At 35.8% G+C, this 20747-nt stretch overlaps 1 pseudogene; it reads right to left on the bottom strand.

The window, feature by feature from the left end:
* Nucleotides 1-256: 256 nt before the first annotated feature.
* On the bottom strand, nucleotides 257-1117 carry LOC101581832 (annotated as a pseudogene).
* Between the last annotated feature and the right edge of the window lie 19630 nt (nucleotides 1118-20747).

The following is a 20747-nucleotide window of genomic DNA, read 5'->3' as shown; positions in this document are numbered from 1 at the left end:
TGTTATCAACTAGGTAATAAAATGGTCTATAGAATGTTTTTTCTTTGTCTAATTACCATATATACTGGTAGCAACTTTGAAATGAGGAAAGTTTATACTCCTTTTATTTTCTGTTTAAAAAAGAACAGAAAACAAACTGAAACATAAGCCCTTTTACATGTTGACAATTTTAAAGAACATCAATTACACAAGTAAAAAACTAAGAACAGAAAGTGTTTACAGATACCAGAATCAGTGGTGAGCGGTCGGTAGACCCTCACAGGGTTTTGTGATGGTAGTCAGCAGAAGCCACTTCGTAATCACTGGCAGTAAACAATGATGCAGAATTGTTTGCCAGATACTTTGGGAAGTCATGCAAGTAGCTCAAAATTCATGCAAGGCTCTTCTCAAGGGGCATACAGACCAAAATCACTCCTATTTTCACAAATAATCTCAGTAGGTGTGGTGCACGATAAACCTGTGACATTGGCTCATCAGGGTGGGCCAAGAGGATTTCAGCATACTGGGGCCTCTCAAATTTGTAGAGCAGCTGAGTGCCCAAAATCTCATTGAAATACTCTTTTTAATTTTGCCCCAATTTTGTTAACAGCATGTTCCTTATTGTCAACATTTCCCTGCGATTTCTTACAATTAGCATACTCTTCCAGAATGGCATCTACATTTTTCTTAGCAGGAGGTTGAAAGAGCTGCTTCTGCCCGATCACTAAGTCCCAGTACTCCACAAGACACGGTTTTAATTCTTCAAGAATCTTCACTTTAACTTCCATCCCATTTTTAAATGCTTCCTCACTTTCAATGGTGGGGTTTGCCCAGGCCCTCTTCTTCTGAGGGGGCTGGTGTGCTTCACTGGTGCTGCTACTATCTCCATTCCCAGGAGCCTTCTGCTTATTCTTTCTTGTCTTCCTCACAGGTCCTGAAGGAGGATTCTCCACAGAAAGACCACCCCATCTTCCTGGAAGGGCTGGCTCAAGCTTCTTTGGCCATGGACCAGCTGCCTTCTTTCCTGAGGAGGCCTCTCTCATCTTATGTCTCTGCATATTGCTTCGAGCAGCTTTTAGAAGTTGGCTTCTGCAGACTGCTGTCCATGAGTTTGAGAACCCTGATTTCTGGAACTCATTCAACCCTGTTTTTATTTCAACCAACAATCTTCCTTCTTTCCTTTCCAAGAATTGCTAGTAATTTCCCAAGTGGAATCTTACAGGTCTTCAGGGTGGTCTGGAAGGATAAGGTAGGGGACATAGCCCAAGGTTCTGTAATCAAGGGAGGTTCTGCAGTCAGGATCAGATCTCCTGATCTTTACTGTATGCCAAACTTAGTTTTCTGATGGTGATCTGAATCAAGAATCCAGCTCTTTCCAGCAGGATGTGTGTGCACCACTGTCCCTCCAACCACCATAGTCTGCTCATGTTTTTGGAAGTCTTTGCTTTTCTATTGCTAGTTATGTCACCACCAATAATTTTTAAGGAAGAAAAGCACATTTCGCTTTTCAGTGATCCTTTCAATGCAGTGGGAAAAGTACAAGAAACTCCCTGCCATCAGTTTTCCATGAATAAAGTTAATTTCTTCATTTTATAAACAGTTTGTGTCACTCCCTAGTACTTTAAATTTAGGGGAAAATATATTTATTAAGTTGTCATACTTCCATGCATGATCAATATCCTGTCTTCTTAGTTACTGTTAATTACTATGGCAAAAAAAAAAAGATATCCCTCTCTGCCAGCCTGGTGTAGCAGTATTCAGCCCTGTCTGCACATTAGACATCCTCCACATTTGCAGGTCTCAGGAGAACAGGCATAATGCATGTTTGTTGTCAATTATATTTTCAGTATCAGAAAAATGCCCCCAAAATTTCTCAAATGAATAAAAAAGTGAAATAAACAATATCACCATAAATTCTTTATTTGAACTAAGAAATATTACTTAAGTGAAAGTAATGGAAGTTAGATGGGAACTACATGTATGCAACTTGCTTTACTATCTGCCAAATAGCTGCTGAATTCAGGCTTGCCTTGTACATAGTTGTAGCTTAGGTTGGCTTCAAGCTTGCAGCAATCCTCTTGTATCAGCCTCTTTAGTTCTGGGATTACAGATGTGTACAGCCATACATGGACAAAAATTAAATATTTACACATGCTTACTAATTTTATGATTTTTAACAGTTATGCAATTAAAGATCAGCTTTCAAAAAATTGAAGACAACATAAATCTCCATTTTCTTACATATTTTGTAAAAGCGGTGTTTTCTTTGTGCAGTATTAATCAATGAAGTATTCGGGGAGAGGAACTATCAAACTGGAATATTCTCTTTGAACAAACTCATCTGAAGTGCTGTCTTCAGTTCACTACACACAGTAGCCTGTTTCTATGTTCTCTTAGGAAAGTCAGTAGCTTTATTTATGAATTTTGAGCATTATCAGAACATTAAAAAAAATCTATGTGCTGAAATGGTAACCATGATGATAAAGAGTCAGACAACTTGTTCTGTGAAGAAAAGTTTAATTAAGTGAAATGTTTCACTGTAGCAGAACAGTCTTGTGGGAAGAATTAGTCTCAAATATTTGAAGGACTGTCATGTGGAAGGGGAAGACATGTATCTCCTGTGGCTCCAGGGGATAGAACTTGGACCAATATGTGGAACTTACAATGAGGCAGACTAGACAGAGTAAAATAGAAAACTTTCCAACTCTCTTAAATTCCTGAAATTGAAATCAGCTGCTATATAAATGCCATCTCTTAAAAATAAGCAAAAATGTAATACTGCAGAGAAAACTCTGCTTTTAATATAACTTACAATTTTAAGATTCTATATATCATGAAACTTTTTAAAATGTCCTTTTGAAAATAAAATTGAATATTGATTTTTTCATATTGTATTTATGAACATAAAACATATTACTCATTACAAACACTTGCTTTAAAATTGTACAGATAAATTATTCTGGAAACAGAAACACAGGGTACATTTAGATGCATTTACTGTACATTTGATTTATTCCTTTATAAAGCAAAGACAAACAGTAGATCAATAATCTAAAGATTTAAAAATTTATATTGCTAAAATCTATTTTTGCATGCATGGTATATAATATTCTATGCACATTTAAACTTTCAACAGTGCTAACTCAAGTATAATATGACAGAGTCTACAAACAGCTTGACTCATGTGACACTCATAAAACCTCACACTGATTTATCGCCAGCTGAGTAAGTTGTTGAAGCATGACAGAACTCAGGATATGGAACTGGGCCATCTCCACAGTGATAGTTTCATGATCTCAATGGTATAGTTCCTGCTATGACTGATAGAAGGGCTAAAGGAATTGACTCAAAGAGAAAGGCCTGATCCTAAGTTGGTCTTCCCATTAATAATCTATAGTTGATATTTATGTGAATCTTTTTTTCACAACAAAGTAGCATTTATTACCAAATTGCATTTAGAGCATGCATTGACAATACAACTAGTCTTTGAAATGTAAAATAATCCCGAAAGGACAATTTCAAGCAAAGTCACTATTTTTTCATCTATAGAAAGTGGTAGGAGAAGAATCACTGGGTGAGTTGAAAGCTGCTCATAGAGAAAATCTGCTGGGTATAAATGTCTGCCTACAAACCTGCAAGTAGATGTTAGGTCGTAAATTCTGTGTGTGTCAGCCTTCAAAAATCAAGAAGCAAATATTTTAGTGAATTTATTTCATTACCTCTTTCAACTTAAGGCTTTTTAAATCATTACTACAGCAAACATGGCCCTTCAGGATAAGGAGATACTTCTTCAAACTTTGGGCATACTACATACTATTATCAGAGATCACATTTACCTAATGCCAAGAGAAGAAGTCCATTTTTCTTTGTATAAAAAAATGTGAAACAATGATTGGAATGTGTATTTGAAGAGGCTTTCTCAGATAGCAAGATGAAACAAGAGGCCCCACACATATGGTAGAAGAAAACATCTGCGAAGAAGAAGAGAAATGGAATATCAAAGAGCATTGCTATGACAAAAGAAGATACAAGATCAATTAAAGAGGGCCAGGAATATAGCTCAGAGGCACAAGTGCCTGCCTGGCAAATGCAAGGTCCTGGGTTTGATTTCTAGTACAAAAAAAAAATTGAGTTGAACTTCTTTATTGAGGAAAAATATAAATTAACAAAAAGAGTTAGGACTACAAAACTCACAAGTACTTGCTTAGAGACAGAATGAAATGGTATTTGAAAATGAAGCTAAGCAAAGGTCCAAATCTGAGTAATCTATCACAGGAGTTATGCATGTAAGCACTCTGTGCTTTGGTTCCATTGCTGATGAAAACACATGGCTCATCTGCTGATGTATTGCAGCACACTGACAGCCACCAACATCCATGATTATATAAGCTGAACAAACTGGAAGAGACAGAAAGTAGAACATCCTGGAGAGATAGAATTGGCCATGGCTTTTTGTTATCAGTAAAAGCACCATTGCACTAACATATGTACAGGTACATGGACACACATACTACATATATATATGTGTGTGTGTGTGTGTGTGTGTGTGTGTATATGTATATATGTATGTATATACATGTATATATAAGCATTTGTTCCACACATATGTGCACACATGTGCATATATATACTATACATATATGAATATGTACAGAGAAATAAACTTGGAGTTATTCTTATATATTATGCTAAATATACTGTATCTATTAATATATATTAATAAACACATGTAGTTATATTTATTATGCACAGGTATTATGATGAGGAAAAGTGAATGTAATGTAATTATATTATCCTATTTCTATTAATTATAAAATAAATATATGCACACAGAAGTATATGTCACATATGCGTACATAGTGCTGCACTCCACAATGTTGGCTCCAGGGAAGTAGAACAGAAAGCACAGAAGGCCATTGCAAGCTTTCCCTCACCTCCCTGTTTCCTTAGGCTTTTGCCACTCCACTGGCTGGAATGTCAAACTTGCCGACTCTGTCCTGTTGCTATGTAGGAACACGTGGCCAAGTTCTAGTCAATGATAAAAGGAAAAGGAAAGTTAGCTGTGGTGATTCTGAGACATGTCTGGCTTCAAGAAGCAATCGGCTCTGTTCTTATTTCATTTTTTTTTCCTTAAACTCTGACATAACTCCCAGGCCTTCTGTAGTCACACTGTAATCCTGAAAACCCCCAGCACGTGTGTGGCCTCTGCCATGGAGACAGGATCAATGCTGGGGTACTGCTTAAATAAAAATGTCTAGGTAGATGAGAAGAACAAATAATTTACTTAGTTTTGTGCTGCTGAAACAGAATATCTCACCCTTGCCATGTGGACTTCACAAAGAACAAACTTCATTTTTCTTAATTTTGAAGGTGGCCAAGTCCAAGGTAAGGTACCAGCCTCTGGTATGGACCTGCGCACTGTGTCTTCACATACAGAACTGGAAGAGTGAGAGACAAGCTGCATGTACTCATGTGACGGAGGAATAGTGAGAGTGAACCCACTCCTTTAAGCCCTTTTAGAGCAACGCTAATCTATTCATGAATGGAGAATCCTTGTGATCAAAATATCTTCACTGAACCCCATCTCTGGACACTGTAGATTACATTTCTGTATGTGAATGCTGAAAGGAGCACATTCAAGTCAGAATTATAGAGCTTTCAGAGGGTCAAACTGATTTTTTAAAGGCTATTTTCTTTATTATTTAATTTGCTCTAATAAGCACATTGTCTCAGCTGCTCTTCTACTGTTATTGGGACAAACACCCAACACTCAAACTGAAAGAAAGAAAGGTTTATTTACCTCACAGTTAATGGGGATTTCAGTCCATGCTCGGCTGTCTCGAAGGCAGAGTGGCACATGGCAGAGGGCAAACTTTCATGCTGCTGCAAAGAGCAGAGAGCAAGGGAGGAGTAGCAGCAACACTGGCAACAGAGAGCAAGTCTGCCTCTCCATCTCTCTTGTTATATTCAAGTTATCCTCCCCAGGCCAAGCGTAGTACTCACAGCTATAATCCCAGCAGTACTCAGACTCATAATCCCAATAATAATACTGAAGACCCAATACTACTACTGGAGTCTTTTAGAATATTTTGCTGAGTTACCACACCTATAATATTCAAATAACGGAACTAAACAAGAAAAGGGGATACAGATGAGTGTCCATTTTGTATCTGTGTATTCAAAATGGTTAGGATAGATATATAGTTACATTCTCTTAATGAATAGAGGGATTTGTTCTAATGGTGTTTGTAAGAAAGATATCATGTCCGCATCTTGTACAGCAATTAATCCCTAGGAAGAATGTATGCAATGTGTGAATTATTGAAACTAATTTGGTCCTACCAATTTGGTTTGAATCTGTCTCACTGCTATTTGTTTCTCAATAAAATTATGGAAAAAAATAAAATAAAGTTACAAACACCATAAAAAATAAGCACTCAGGCAAGGGTCTGTTCTCTAGAATTTATAAAGAACCAAAAAAAAAAAAGTTAGGGCCCCAAAATTTAAAGACCCAATCCAAAAATGGGCATCTGAGATGAACACACACTTCTCAGAGGACAAAATTAAAGAAGTGAGTAAATATATGAAAAAGTGCTCCACATCACTAGCCATCTGTGAAATGCAAATTAAAACAACACTGAGATACCATCTCACCCCACAAAGAACAGCTATCATAAAGAAATCAACCAACAACAAATGTTGGAGAGAGAGGCTGTGGGGAAAAAGGAACCCTTCTCCACTGCTGGTGGGAATGTAGACTGGTGCAACCATTATGGAAATGAGTGTGGAGAATCTTTAAAAACCAAGGACTGGAAATCCCACTCAAACCAGCTATCCCCCTACTAGGAAATTTCCCAGAGGAACTGAAAACATCATATCATAGTGATATATGTTTACCTATGTTTATAGCATCACAATATGTGATAGCCAAATCTTGGAAACAATCAAGATGCTCATCACCTGAGAAATGAATGAAAAAGATGTGATATGTTTATGCAATGGAGTATTACTCAGCTATAAAGAATGATAAACTCGGAGCCTTTGTATATAAGTGGATGCCACTTGAAGATATACTCATAAGTGAAATAAACCAGACCCACATGTGTAAATATCATATATTCTCCCTTGTATAAGAACTCAAAGGAAGAAATAAAAATAGAAAGGCATAAAACAATTAAAGGGAAAGTGAGAACTTTAGGATTAGTTAATGAAGAGAGGGTAAGGAGAAAAGCTAGGAAACATGACAGGGGCAAAGTCATATATTTATATGCACAAGATGGTCCTGAGTACCTTCAGCATGTTTTTGAAAATAGCAGTTAATTGGTAGGCCTCTCACCCTGACTATATATGCTGATACCTGTGAACGAAGCAACTGCACTGAAGAAAGCAATGTGTAATAGTAAGGTCATACTTGGAATGCCTGTCATTCTAGTCTTCTAATGACATACTGCTTGTCATGATATACCAATTATAGCCATACTCTCTCTCAAGTAAAGGTTTGGTTTTTTTTTTTAAAAAAAAAAAGAGTAATAAATGAAAGCATCAGACCAAAAAATGTTACAGGACTGTCCTACTACAAGGCTGTATATTTTTGGATTTCTAAATTTCTGTGTAAAAACATGTAAATGGTTATTCTTTTTTAAATATTTTTTAATCTTTTTTCTTTATATACTGGAGGGACTTGAAATTTAACATATCAATACTTGATGGAAAATACCTGTTCCATGTTATATCTAAGATGTTTGATATTTTGACAGATAATGAGATTAAGCTCAACTGCCTATGTTATAGGGTAATAATATCATTAAGCTTCTCTTCTGGAGGGTTAACAACTTTAGTTTGCAGACCAAAAATTAAAGAAAAAGAAGGGATACAAGGATAGCCAACATTTGGGCCCTAACCTTTCAAGGTCAGTGAAGACTCGGGACATAGGAGAACCTGTACTGTAACATCCAGTAACTCAATTGGGTCCCAAATTTTCTGATCAAGGAGATTTTGGGGCCACAGAGGAAAGTAATCAATGATGTACAGTATGCCTAAGGAGAGTCACATAGAGAGAAAACATTCTCTCAAGGTTTCACAGAGAGCAAGTTGGTCAAGCAATGACTGTGACTCATCCATATGGCTGACACTGACAAAGGGTCTACAAACTGAGGTACAGGGTTTCAGGTTAAATTCTGAGGGAATTTGACTGATCTTATCAAATACAAAAGCTACATTTCTTGTTATATGGTTCTTGCTCTTTCTTGGTCTTAACTATCCAGCAGAAAAGTATGAAAATGAAGTATAAAAAGTAAAGCCATATTAATACGCTGAGCTGAAAAATGTTCAAGCCAACAGCTTCAGACATTGACAGTCTTATGGAAAACCCATTACTATTTTGGACTATGTTGGGATATTTTGCTGAATTCATACACATACAGTATTTAAATGACGATAGAATGTCCTTCTCTGACAAAACTAACCAAAAAAGGGAGATATGAATGAACATATCTGTATACTCAAAATAGATAAGATAGACAGCTCTATTCTCTTAATTCAGTGAATAGAGAGGTTTGTTCTAATAGTGTTTGAGAGAGGATATAGACCTGCATCTTTTACCACCATGTGTAAAAGATTCATTATTTACCACAATGAATAACCACTAAGACAACAATATGCAATGTATTAATTATTGAAAATGAACTAGTAGTAATCGGTTGTGAAACTGTCTCATTGTATTTATTTCTCAATAAAAATATTTTTTAAAAAAACATAATCCAGCCTTGGATCATGAATTAATCACAAACTATAGAACTCCACCTCAATGACTGCATGAGATTTGGGGGAGGTAAATGCACACAATCCATAACACAGATTATGGCAACCTACTGTGATTTTTAGAAATTACTTTTTAAGGGAGAAAAGTAAAAAATAAAATAAATATAAGTAATTAGACCAAGGATAAAGAAAGGTATATTTACCCTATATCATGTGCCAACTACTAAACTTATTTTACCATATTCTCTCACTAGGTTCTCTGTTATTGGTTAAGCATTAACAATGATTAAAATATGTCTCCATTGTCCCACAAATAAACAATAAATCTTTTCTTAAGTCATTAAAAGAGAGAGCAAGATTTGGATTAATAAAAATGAGTGTTTATTAAATATCAAGTGTATGTAAAAATGCTTCATGATCATCATTGTTCTTTTAACAAAAATGAAGGTCTTTAAAATGTAAATGTAAAGCTGAAAACATCACACCATAGTAATATATATGCACTCGTGTATAGCAGCACAATTGGTTATAGTCAAACCTTGGAAACAACCAGAATGCCCATTACCTGAGAAATGGATAAAAAAGGCGTGGTATTTTTGTATAATGGAGTATTACTCAGCTATTAAGAAAGATAAACTTGAAGCCTTAGAAGTAACTAGAGGCAATACTTATGAGTGAAATAAATCAAACCCAGTGTGTAAATTTTATATTGTCTCACTAGTGTAAGAAACTGAAAGAATAAATAAAATCTTAAAGACATAATAGATATAGTAAAATGGAAAGAGACTGAGCATAGGAATAAATAATGAAGATGAGGGAAAGAAGAAAAGATAAGAAAAAAAGGAAGGGAGAAAATCATTGTTTATATACAGAATTGCTTAGATGATTGTACTAGTAAGTTTCGTCAGTTTTTTAAAAATAGCATTTAATGTTTAAAGTTTTCACTTTGATTAACTCTATATGCTAATATCTGTAATCTGAGCAACTACATGGAAGACAGCAACATGCAATACAAAAATCACTGTTGAATATCTCTCATCTTGTTCTTCTAAATGTGTATCTGTTTCTAATGTCTTATAAATCACTACTGTACTCTCTTTAAAATAAATTTTAAGACTGAAGAGATAGTTCAGCAGTCTAAGTGCCTGCCTGGGCAAGTGCAAGAACCTGGATCTGCTCCCTTGTGCCACATGTGTGCCAGCCCTGCCCCACAGCTGGCCACCAAGACATGGCATGACGGTGCACAAAAAAGAATGATGACTTCAATACAAGTATTAAAACAGTGAAAGCAGTGTATCAATGACTGTTCAGTCATAGTAACAGATCCAATTTAATAAACATAGGAATGTGTGTTGGCTCATATGGGTTCGTGTGTGTGTGTGTGTGTGTGTGTGTGTGTGTGTGTGTGTGCCACTAAGGGTAAAGTGAGTATGATCAGAAAGAAAAGTGCTAAGAATTGTGTTTAAATTTTCATCAATACTCATCTCTGTGACTTTAATCCAATTCTCAGCATGTACCTCTGAAACCTGTGAAAATCCCAGGAGCTCTCTTCTACGGAAATCAGGCAGAATGTGCAAAACCAGATTTGGTGGTGTGATTAAGAACAATAAGTCAATAAAGTAAGCCAATAACATAATTTGAAAGTTCACTTGACAAAATGTCCTATGAGGAATCAGTAGTAGATTTTATAGAACCCTGAAAATTCCAACTGCCTCTTGTCATTTTCTTTCTTTCTTTTTCTGTTTCTTTTTCTATATTTTTAACAAGCCCAGGGCTTCCTTTGCTGATGTTAAACTTCAAGATCTGGGATTACAATAATGTTAAGCTTTGTGAGTTTTGTAAAATTGCATCCTGCCATTTCAATTAGTCAGTTAAGTATGCAAATGTGTAATTGTTTTTCTACTCTAAGTTTTCCTAGCAATTTGTAAAGCTCCATGTGGAACTTTTTGTGAAAGAGAGGGCAGGAGAGAGGTCCTGTGTGACCTCTCTGTGAGTCTGAGTGAATCCTCTCAAAAGCACAGTTCATAGATTTGTCTTTTAGAGAAGAAAAAGATGGATACATTTGTATTCTATTGTTGAGTTGAAAATTTTGATCCAGTACTTTTAATCTTTGTGCTAGCTTTTTCATTTAAACTACAAAAGAATTATGCATGGATAACTGGTTTGTCACAGAATATTTACAATCATGCTATTTATATTAACAAGATATTTTGTAACATTTAAAGAAATGCTTATATGATTGTAAGATTATGTTTGGAAATACTTGCTTTCAATTCTTCCATTATTTTTAGAAAATGTACCACTATGCACTTGAGAACTGCTTTGTTTTTCAATCTTTTAATGACATAATTCTTTTAATGGTATAAAAATGTCTATGTATTTCACTATAAACTTTCCAATTTTGCAGGACAAGTTATTTTGTGCCTCAGGTGATATTTCTTATACTTGGTTGTAAAATCACCATTTAATTATCAATTAAAATAAAAATAAAATATTTTCAAGGCAAATACTGTCTTGAGCAAAGATCTCTATATAACTGGCAAAAGAAATACATAGTGAGAGCAGAGAATAGGATAAGTATTATAAGAAGAATAACAAATCCATTAATGCAATGAGATAGAATTTACTTACATTAAACATAATTGTTACCTGATTATAACAGAAGTTATTTCAGCAAATAAAAATCAAAATATAAGAATGGCAATTTTGGTAATACATATTATATAAATAGAAATCTAATAACCATTAATAACATATACTTAATATATTTTATTTACATTATTAATCAATGAAGAAATAAAGGAATACTGAAAACTAGTATTAACACTACATTTAATTTATTAATTACATATTTATACAAAGAAACAAACTCAAGACCTTGCACTTGCCAGCCAAGCATTTGATTTGCTGAGCTATATTCTTGATCCCAAAATTTAAATTTAATATTGAAAACTTAAATTAGGAATGGAAGAGAAATTAACTTAACAAAGTTGTTTATATAAAGGATTTTTAGCTAATCAAGAACTATATACTTTAAGATGGGTACATGGTCCTGAAGACTCAACAGGAACTATTTCAAAACATCATACTGTTGGCAAAGAAAGAGGCATCCTAAGAATTAGACTTTCCAATGAATCTCAGCTTTTTCACTGCCTCAACAAATTCCCTCTGTGTGAAATTTTCTATTTTGTGTTCAATATTTTCAGCTACTTTTTCACTCTTGACTACTGTCCAATGTTATACCTAAGGCTAGAGAATTTGTTTGCTCCATAAGTAAAATGAATTCTCCAGAAATCATTCTTTTTTTTCTTTTTCTTTCTTTTCTTTCTTGTATTTTGGTAAGAGTCTACAGGGTTATGGGATCTCACTACGTAGACTGGACTACTAGTGATCCATCCTCCTGTGTTCAGCCTCCCGAAGAACTGGGAGTACAGGAGCACACCACCACACTCAGTCTCAATTGCCTTCTCAGCGAGCCCCAGGGGTGGGGCCAGCACAGCACACTGAGGATGCAACTCTGGCCACTGCATCTGCCTCAGCCGGCTCTTCAATCTGCTGAGCTATCTGGCGGGCCCCAGAAATCATTCGTGAAACGTGTCACAAAACTGTTCCCAAAAATCTCTTGTTTTTATCCTGGTTGCTTCCTGGTTGATGATGACGATGATGATGATGATGATGATGATGATGATGATGATGATGATGATGATGATGATAATGATGGCCCTTAAACTCAGGACCTTGCTATTGCCAGGCATACACTTATCTGTGTAATCTCCCCGACACTGATCTTTCATTGATTTTTGCTCATCCTTCAAATTTCCTTTGACATAATTGTTTCAATTTGACATTGACTATGTGATGGTATTATTAATTAATGAAATTAATGACTATTTTTGTATTTTAAAGAGAGAAAAATAAATATAAATATAACAATAAAATAGTTTCAAAACAGGTTATTAAGAGAGAAAAATAATTAATATACTGAATATTGTTATCTTCATTGTAGTTAGTCAAAGTATGAGATACAGGCATGAAATATTGTCCAAACAATATTAACTCAAACTATTCTTTTGAATGAACTAAAAGAAACTGGCTGTATAACTATCTTAACAATCAAACATTATATACGTATGTATGTATGTATGTATGTATGTATGTATGTATGTATGTAGCTAGCTATCCCTTCGCTCCCTTCTTTCTCTTTTCTTTTAAACAATTCCTTCACAATTCACAGTATCTATTGTGTATTTTGAATCTTATTTACTTGTTAAATTTCTCATGCTGGTGAGACATGATGTTTACACATGTGGGTCCAACGTATTTCACTTATATGTATGATCTTGAGTTACTTTCTTTACTTATAAAAGTGTCGAGTTTATCCACTTTGTGGCTTAGTAGTACTCCATTATGAAAACAAAAAAATCACATCTTCTTTACCCATTCCTTGATTTGTGAGCATGTGGGTTGCTTCCAAGACTTAACTACTACCTATCATGCTAATATAAACATGGCTGCACATATATTCATGTGATATGATGTTTTTAGTTATTCTGGAAAGATATCCAAAAAGGCTATAAGGGGGTCAAATAGGACCTCTACTGCTAGTTATTTTTAGGAATATCTCATTGATTTCCACAGTGTTTGCACCAGTTTTCACTCCCACCAATATGAGAGAAGGGCTCCTTTTTCCCCACAGCCCCACAAGCGTTTATTATTTATTGATTTATGTGTGTGTGTGTGTGTGTGTGTGTGTGTGTGTGTGTGTGGTACTGGGAATCAAATATTGGTTGATTTCTTGTAGTAGCCATCCTTTCTGAAGTAAAATACAATCTCAGTGTTGCTTTAATTTGTATCTCTCAAATGACTAATGAGGTTTAACATTTTTTCATGTATTTATTTTTAATTTGTATTTCATCATGTGAGAAGTATATATTCATCTCAAATGCCCATTTTTGGATTAGACCTTTGAATATTGGGGGATGGATATATTTCTCCTTTGTCTGAGGGACCACTGGCTATAACTTTTTCCACTTTCTGTTGTCTGTTCATTCTGTTTGTGATTTCTCAGTTTTTTGTCTTTTGCACTGTCTCTGACTTTTTACTGACTTCCATCGATTTCATTTTGTTCTTGTAGGCTTCATCTTAACTGTTGGATTGATTTTTCATTATTTCTTTCTGTTTTCAAGATACTTTTGTTTTCCTCTTCACTAGCAGCAATTCTGTCTTCTAGATCTGATATTCTTTCATCACCTTCAATCAATGTGATGATAATTTAGTGGAATTTTTAGTTTCCTGGACTTCTCTGTATCTGGGTTTTTTTTTTTTCTTGTCTCTTGTTTTCACTTATTACCCATTTTTTTAAACAAACATTTACTTGAGAGATAGTATGGCAATAATTGATATGACATGACAAGCAGTACATATTTGGAAGACCAGAATGACAGATATTCCAAGCATGACCCTACTATTGCACATTGCTATCTTCAGTGCAGTTGCTTAATTCACAGGTATCAGCATATATAATTAGTCAGGGTGAGAATCCTACCAATTAACTGTTAGAGGGCCAGGGAGATAGCTCAGTAGAATAAACACTTGCCTGTATCTATTTTTATTGGTACTGTTTCTTTCCTCTAGTGGACTTTCATAATTTCCATTGTTTTTCTGAGTTCCTCTAATTGTTTTTTGTCTGTGTTTGCCTTTTTTCTTTTTTTTTAAATGCATTTAGTACAAATCTATCGGTTCTCACTGCACAGATCAGACTCGTAGTGATCTTCCTGTTCTCAGCCTCCCAAGCATTTGGATTACAGGCATGTGCCACAATGCCCAGTCTCAATCCCCATCTCAGCATACCCAGAGGGTGGGGGAGGGGGGTAACACAGCACACGGGCGATCGAACCCTAGTCCCTGCACCTGCCTAAGCAGACACTTTAGTCGCTTGAGCTATCCAGCTGGCCCTGTGTTTGCTTTAATGTTATTCAATTTGATCATCATTTCTTCTTGTCCTTTGGAGATTTTTTTTCTATAAGTCTCTTCCATGTGTTATTTTTTCTTCTATTCCTATCATTTCAGATATTCCCTCTATTTCATTGTCCTCTAGACTTTTCCTGGGTGGGTTGGAGGGTCTGAGGTTTCATGTTCCTTCTGTGTTGTCATTTTCTCTTTTCTATTTTTTGTATTATTTTGTTTTATGCATTGATGCTTTCAGATTTCTTATAGTGCATAGCTTTATCCATAGCATCAAGGCTTCCCTATGAAAGGGCTGTTCCCCAAGGCCATCTTCTAGATGTAGGTGATTTTTTGTTCTTTGTAGCTATCTGAAGAACCCACCTTCCCAGTATGTTCAGTATGGCAAATTGTTACCTACTTAGCTCAGCACTTAGTCTTTTGATATTGAGTTGTAGTGATGTTAATGATCCTATACAATCACAGTGAGGTCAGACAGGAGAGAAAAACTGGTTACAGCAGATACAGTACCTTAGCTAAAGTAATACAGTTAACAGTGACAATAGTCTCGGTCAAAGCCTGGCTACTCACAAACTGTGGTAAGTATTAGCCTGCTACTTTTAAGCATAGGAGCAAACTTTTCTGTTCCATAACAAGATCCAACATATACTGGGACTTGTACACTGTATTTGTCCTTTAAAGGAGTAATGTTTGCCCTCTTGTGAGTGGGAGTTTAACAGATATGAGAGCAAGATGGAGGGAAGAGTGAGGTTCAATTCCATCGGAGTAAGGCTGGAAGGCATACGGTGGTCACACAAGTTTTGGGAAACTGGAGGAAAAGTGTGCAAGAGAAAACTGAGGGGCATTGAAGTGAACCAGGCAGAGAAGAGACAATTTTTTTTTCTTATGAAAGTAGCATAAAATCAAGCAAAATAGTTGGTGAAATAAAGTTATAAGACAATTAGACGAAAATCAAAAGGAAGATAATAAACTTATATAGTTAAAGGAAGAAAAGAAATTAAAAACAGAAAATGAAAATAATCTTTAAAAAATAAACTAATACAAAATTAAACTAAATAAAGAAGACCTCAACCAGGCAGAAAAATGATATGTAATCAAACAAAACTAGAAACAACATAAAATTCCTCTGGTGTTCACAGTTCTGTGGTAAGTCCAAATGTAATCCCAAAAATGTATTGTGTACTCCAGCTAATTTTGCAGTGTGGTTTGTGCTGAGTGCAGGGTTAATCTTCATCACTGAATGTGGGGGATGAGGTTATGGTTTTGTTGCTCTATTTCTCCCCAGCCCCTTGAGATATATGTTTTTCAAAGAGAGAAGGGCTGCCCCTTTGCTCCTTTCTAGTCCAGCTGTCCAAGTGATAAATCACAGTGTTGGCTCATCTGACTTACCAGTTACTGGTGTGTATGTCCACACCTGGGCCTTAGAGGGTCATCAGGGCTCTCCTCTGGAGTCGCCCAGCTCCAATGGTGGGTGCCTTGCTGGATCACTAGGCATCCACTGGCTGGTGCAGTCTGGGTGACTTTACTGTTATTATTCAAATTTTTTATTTAAAATTTAATATAAGAATGCTTCAGGAAAGATGGAACAGTTATAGATTTCACCATTCCTCTGGTTGAGATTGTTACTGGGAATAAATTAAATAAAAGGAGATTCAGAAATGTGGAAAGAATAACACAGAATAGACTGTGGAAACAGAGCAATGAAATGTGAGGCATCTTTTAAATTTTCTCTTTGACACATACAACCTAAACGTAGAATTTAAGAAGCAGGCCATCTAGATAACTCAGCAAAGAAGAAACAACAACAATAACAATAACAAATCAGTTTGTTTTTTCTATCCAAAGAGCAAGAAAATAAATGGCTGGAAAGATAGAAAACTGTAAGGCAATTAGCACTCTACTACAGCCAGACAACACAGAAAAGCAGCAGGTTTATGCCACACAACAGGAAGGATTCAGTAAGTTAGACTTTGCCCTTTGTGAGACCGTGAGGAAGTACCCAGTTTCTAGTCCACTTTTGTGCAGTAGAAAGGGCCAAAGAAGCAGCTGAACTCTTAGCACCCCCAACAGAGAATGAAGCTCTGCTAGGCGTTCTGAGAGGACCTCAAAAGCAGTCTGGATTTCACCCCACCTTGCAGAAAGGAGGCCACTTCCTTACAAAACAAAGCCCTGTCTTTGCCGGTCCTTTCCTGGCACATGAATATCCTGTTGTAAAGGAGGAGGAATGATCACTTAAATATGGGCATGAAAAAAGATATGATTTTTAATATTATATGCTGATCTTTATTAGCATTGTAAAAATAGAAATCATAACTATTTTAACAGACATAGATATTTAACAAATGAGATTATAATTTCACCAAAAAATTGCCTGAAATAATTTTATGTGTTGAAACCAATACACTAACAGGGAATAGGCTATATCTGGAAAATGAAGTTAGTACAAACAACATTGATACAAGGCAAGGTGAGAGGAGTAAAAAAAATGGCAGAGTGCTGAGTGTCAGGCACTTAGTTTCTCCAGAAGTGACAGCCTGGTGAGAAATCAAAGGGATTCTAGACCACATGAGATCCACAGTAAATCTTACAGAGAAAAAGAAAATAGAATTCACTGCTACTGAGGCAATAGTTCACCACTACGGACCAGAGACCACTGCCCGTGTGACTGGAGGCACTGTGGAGCTAATCTGTAGGATCAGGAGTCAGCACAATAACTTTGCTTCTCACTGGGAGACTGGAACAGGAGAGTGTTGTGCAGACTGAAGCAGGAGACACTTTCCTGAGTGGCTTACCCCACAGTGATTGGTTGGTGAGTGAAGCAGAGAGGTACCACCCTGGAGAGTGGGACAGCCATTTTATCTCAGAGTGTTCTGGGGCTCAAATTCCAACAACAGAATAGCCTCCAGTTTCAGTGCTGAACTCCAGGAGTGGAATGAGGGTAAAGACTATCCAGTTACAATTAGCAGGTGGCAGTTGAAGAGCAGACTGGGGCATGGGGGGAGGAAGACCTCCACTGAGAAATAAAAGCTTAAACCTAGACTTCAAAGCAGAGAATACCAACAGCCAGTCTTAGCCCTAGCAACAAAGGACTAGAAGTAGCCTCTGTCCTGTGGTGGGACAAGGTACTGGCCCCTGCCCTTGGTACAGAGGCCCAAGCAAGCAAGAGGGCTTGGCTGGTGATGGTACAAGGCTACAACCCACCCTGTGAACTGGACTGCAGACAGGTGAGCAGCCCTGGATGGGGCAAGGGGAAAATCACCTACCCTGTGACCAACAGGCAAAGAGACTTGGCGAACTTCAGATGCGGGTACTTTCCTCACTGTAAAAACTCGTGTAAAATGGTGCAGGAGTGTGGCCAAGATCAGCTCCATGCTCAGCAATAATCCTATCGCAGGCTTGGAAAAATTATTCAATAAAGACCCCACCTTTGACTAAGGAACTAATACTGAACTGGGAACACCAGAGCACAAAATTATACATATATATAAATTTTTTGGGGGGTGGGGGTTCTATAAGTATTGGCTTTTATCATTTGGTTTGTTTACTCTGCCCTGCCTCTCTTTTTACACACGAGTCTTTCTCTAAGACTTACAGATGTATGGTCACTGTTTCTGTTCTTTCTATTTTGTCTCAAAATTCTTTGCATTCTCTTTCATTCTTTCTCTTGTGTCCTCTTTTCTAGCTTCCCGAAGCTTGGGTGCTAATCCTTAGTCCTTCAGCCTTACTTATCCTATATTGCTCTTGAGCTGTCACTCTGTTTTCTCTGCTACACCTCTAATTTCCCTTTCCAAGCGATAAAATCACCCTACCAACTGGAAACTCACAGCATATCAATCACTGTTCTATGTTGGAGGTTGTTGTATAACCTTGGTCCTATACTTAGAAATACCAAATCATCAGTAAGTACAGATTATAAGTGTCTATGCTGTTCTTGATGATATTGCTATTAATAATTGTACTACTTTAACTAACAGGCCATATTTGGAATCACTTGTTCAACCTTATAGGATGCCACTGTGATAATCTGAAGTCACAGTCATCTCCATAGCCCAATACCATAGGACTGGGTGCTGAGCCAAACAAATAGCAATACATCAGCTCTAATGCAGTAGTAAGAAAGGATATTGAGACCAACAACCAGCGACACCTAGAAGATATCTCAAAAGAATTCATATTTCATTATCAACAATAAAGATATGTAATGTAAGAAAAGTACAAACAAAACATGTAAAATGAATAAAAGTTAAAAAGTAGAAAATGAAAAGATACAGAAGCAAAATGCAATCCTAACCTTCCAGTACACTCAGGATAAATCCAGAAGAAAACAACTTAGAAGAAATCAGAACCAATCCACCATAATTTGTTAGAATGAAAGTAATATCTATCTATTATCTATCCATCCATCTATTCATGTCAAAAATATTATCATAGATAAAAAAGGAAATGATGACCATAACAAAGGGCTTATAGGAGTAAATTATGCTTAATCTTTTTCTCTTTTGTATTTAATTCCTTATAACCTTTTTGGCCATTTTAAATGCTTAAATCTGGTACTATGAACATCTAAATTGAAGACAACAATATGCAATATAATAGTTGGTTAACTGTTATATTTTAGTAAAATTATCTATAGTTTTTAATTTTATATTATTTTAAATTATTAAAGAATTCAAAAGTAAATCTAGAGTAGAAATAGATAAAATTTAGAAAGATAATGGAAAGCATGAATGCCCAGTATAGGAAACACTTAGAATTTATGAAACAGATCCAAATAGATGTCTATGAAATTAGAAATTCTATTGAAAGTTTGAAAAACTGTGTGAAAGAAAGTAAAGATATGTCAGATCTCAGAAGATGAGATCAGGCATGTTGAAGGTGGTATGGACGTAGACAATTTTTTTTTTAAGTGGTACCAGAGATTGAACTCAGAACCCCTGTGCTTTCCAGGCAAGCGATATAAGATTGTGACTGGTGATTAATAAAGAAAGTACTCTTAAAAATATCAAGGATTATGACAAAATAATCCCATAACCTCAAGATGTTACAAAGAACAGCAAAAGACTTTGCTGTCAAACAAAATGTAGAAGTCTTCAAAAATGACATAAAAAAGTAACTGTTCAGAGAAGTAACAGCAGAAAGCTTCCCAAGCTAAAAAAGAATCTGATATATATTTAAGTGAAGCATACAGAATTCCAATTAGTCATGACTGAAATAAATCTGCACCAAGGTACACAATAATCAAAATTCCAAATATTCAACATGAGAATAGAATATAAAAATCCTGTTAAACAAAAGAAAAAAAAAAAAAAAACAAATGAAATCGCATATATATAAAAGCCAAACCTATCTTTTTGGGATAAGATGTGTTAAGGTCTCCTGTTAAGATTGTGGTGTTGAATATTAGATTTTTCTTGTCCATTAAGATGTGTCTTAATAGTTGGGTGCTCCCATGTTTGTTGCATACATATTTATGAGTGTTACCTCTTCCTCTTGAATTTTTCCCCTAATATGTAGTGGCCTTTATTTTGTTTGATCATTCTTGGTTTGAAGTTGAGACTGTCTGAGAACAGGATTGGTGCCCTTGCATTTTTCTGAGGTCCTGGGTGTGTAGTAAAGTTTTCTAACCTTTGACATTTACTTTATGAATTTCTTTTGAATTTAGTGTGTTTCTTGTATACAGCATATTGTTGGATTTTCCTTCCTAATCTACTGTGTCTGTCTATTTCTTTTAATCAGTGAATTGAGTACATTTACACTGATGGTTAAAATTGAGATATATTGACTTACAATTGACATGTTATTTACTTGCTGCTGTTTACTCCTTTTTCTCCTGTGTTTAATGCTTTGCCCTATTTGGTGGGTTCCTTTTATTCTCATTTGTGGAGTTTTGATCATTTTGGTTCCTCTATAGAATATCTTTTAGTTATCTATGTAGGGTTGGATTTGTTGTCATGAAATTCTTTAGTTCTTCTTTATCATGGAAGTGTTTCACTTCTCCATCAAACGTGAGTTTTTCAGGGTATAGTAGTGTAGCGTGAAATTTG

The sequence above is a fragment of the Octodon degus genome, unplaced genomic scaffold (assembly GCF_000260255.1).
Source record: "Octodon degus isolate 3935 unplaced genomic scaffold, OctDeg1.0 scaffold00097, whole genome shotgun sequence".
Taxonomy (NCBI): Eukaryota; Metazoa; Chordata; class Mammalia; order Rodentia; family Octodontidae; genus Octodon; species Octodon degus.
This window is presented reverse-complemented; position numbering and strand designations above follow the sequence as displayed.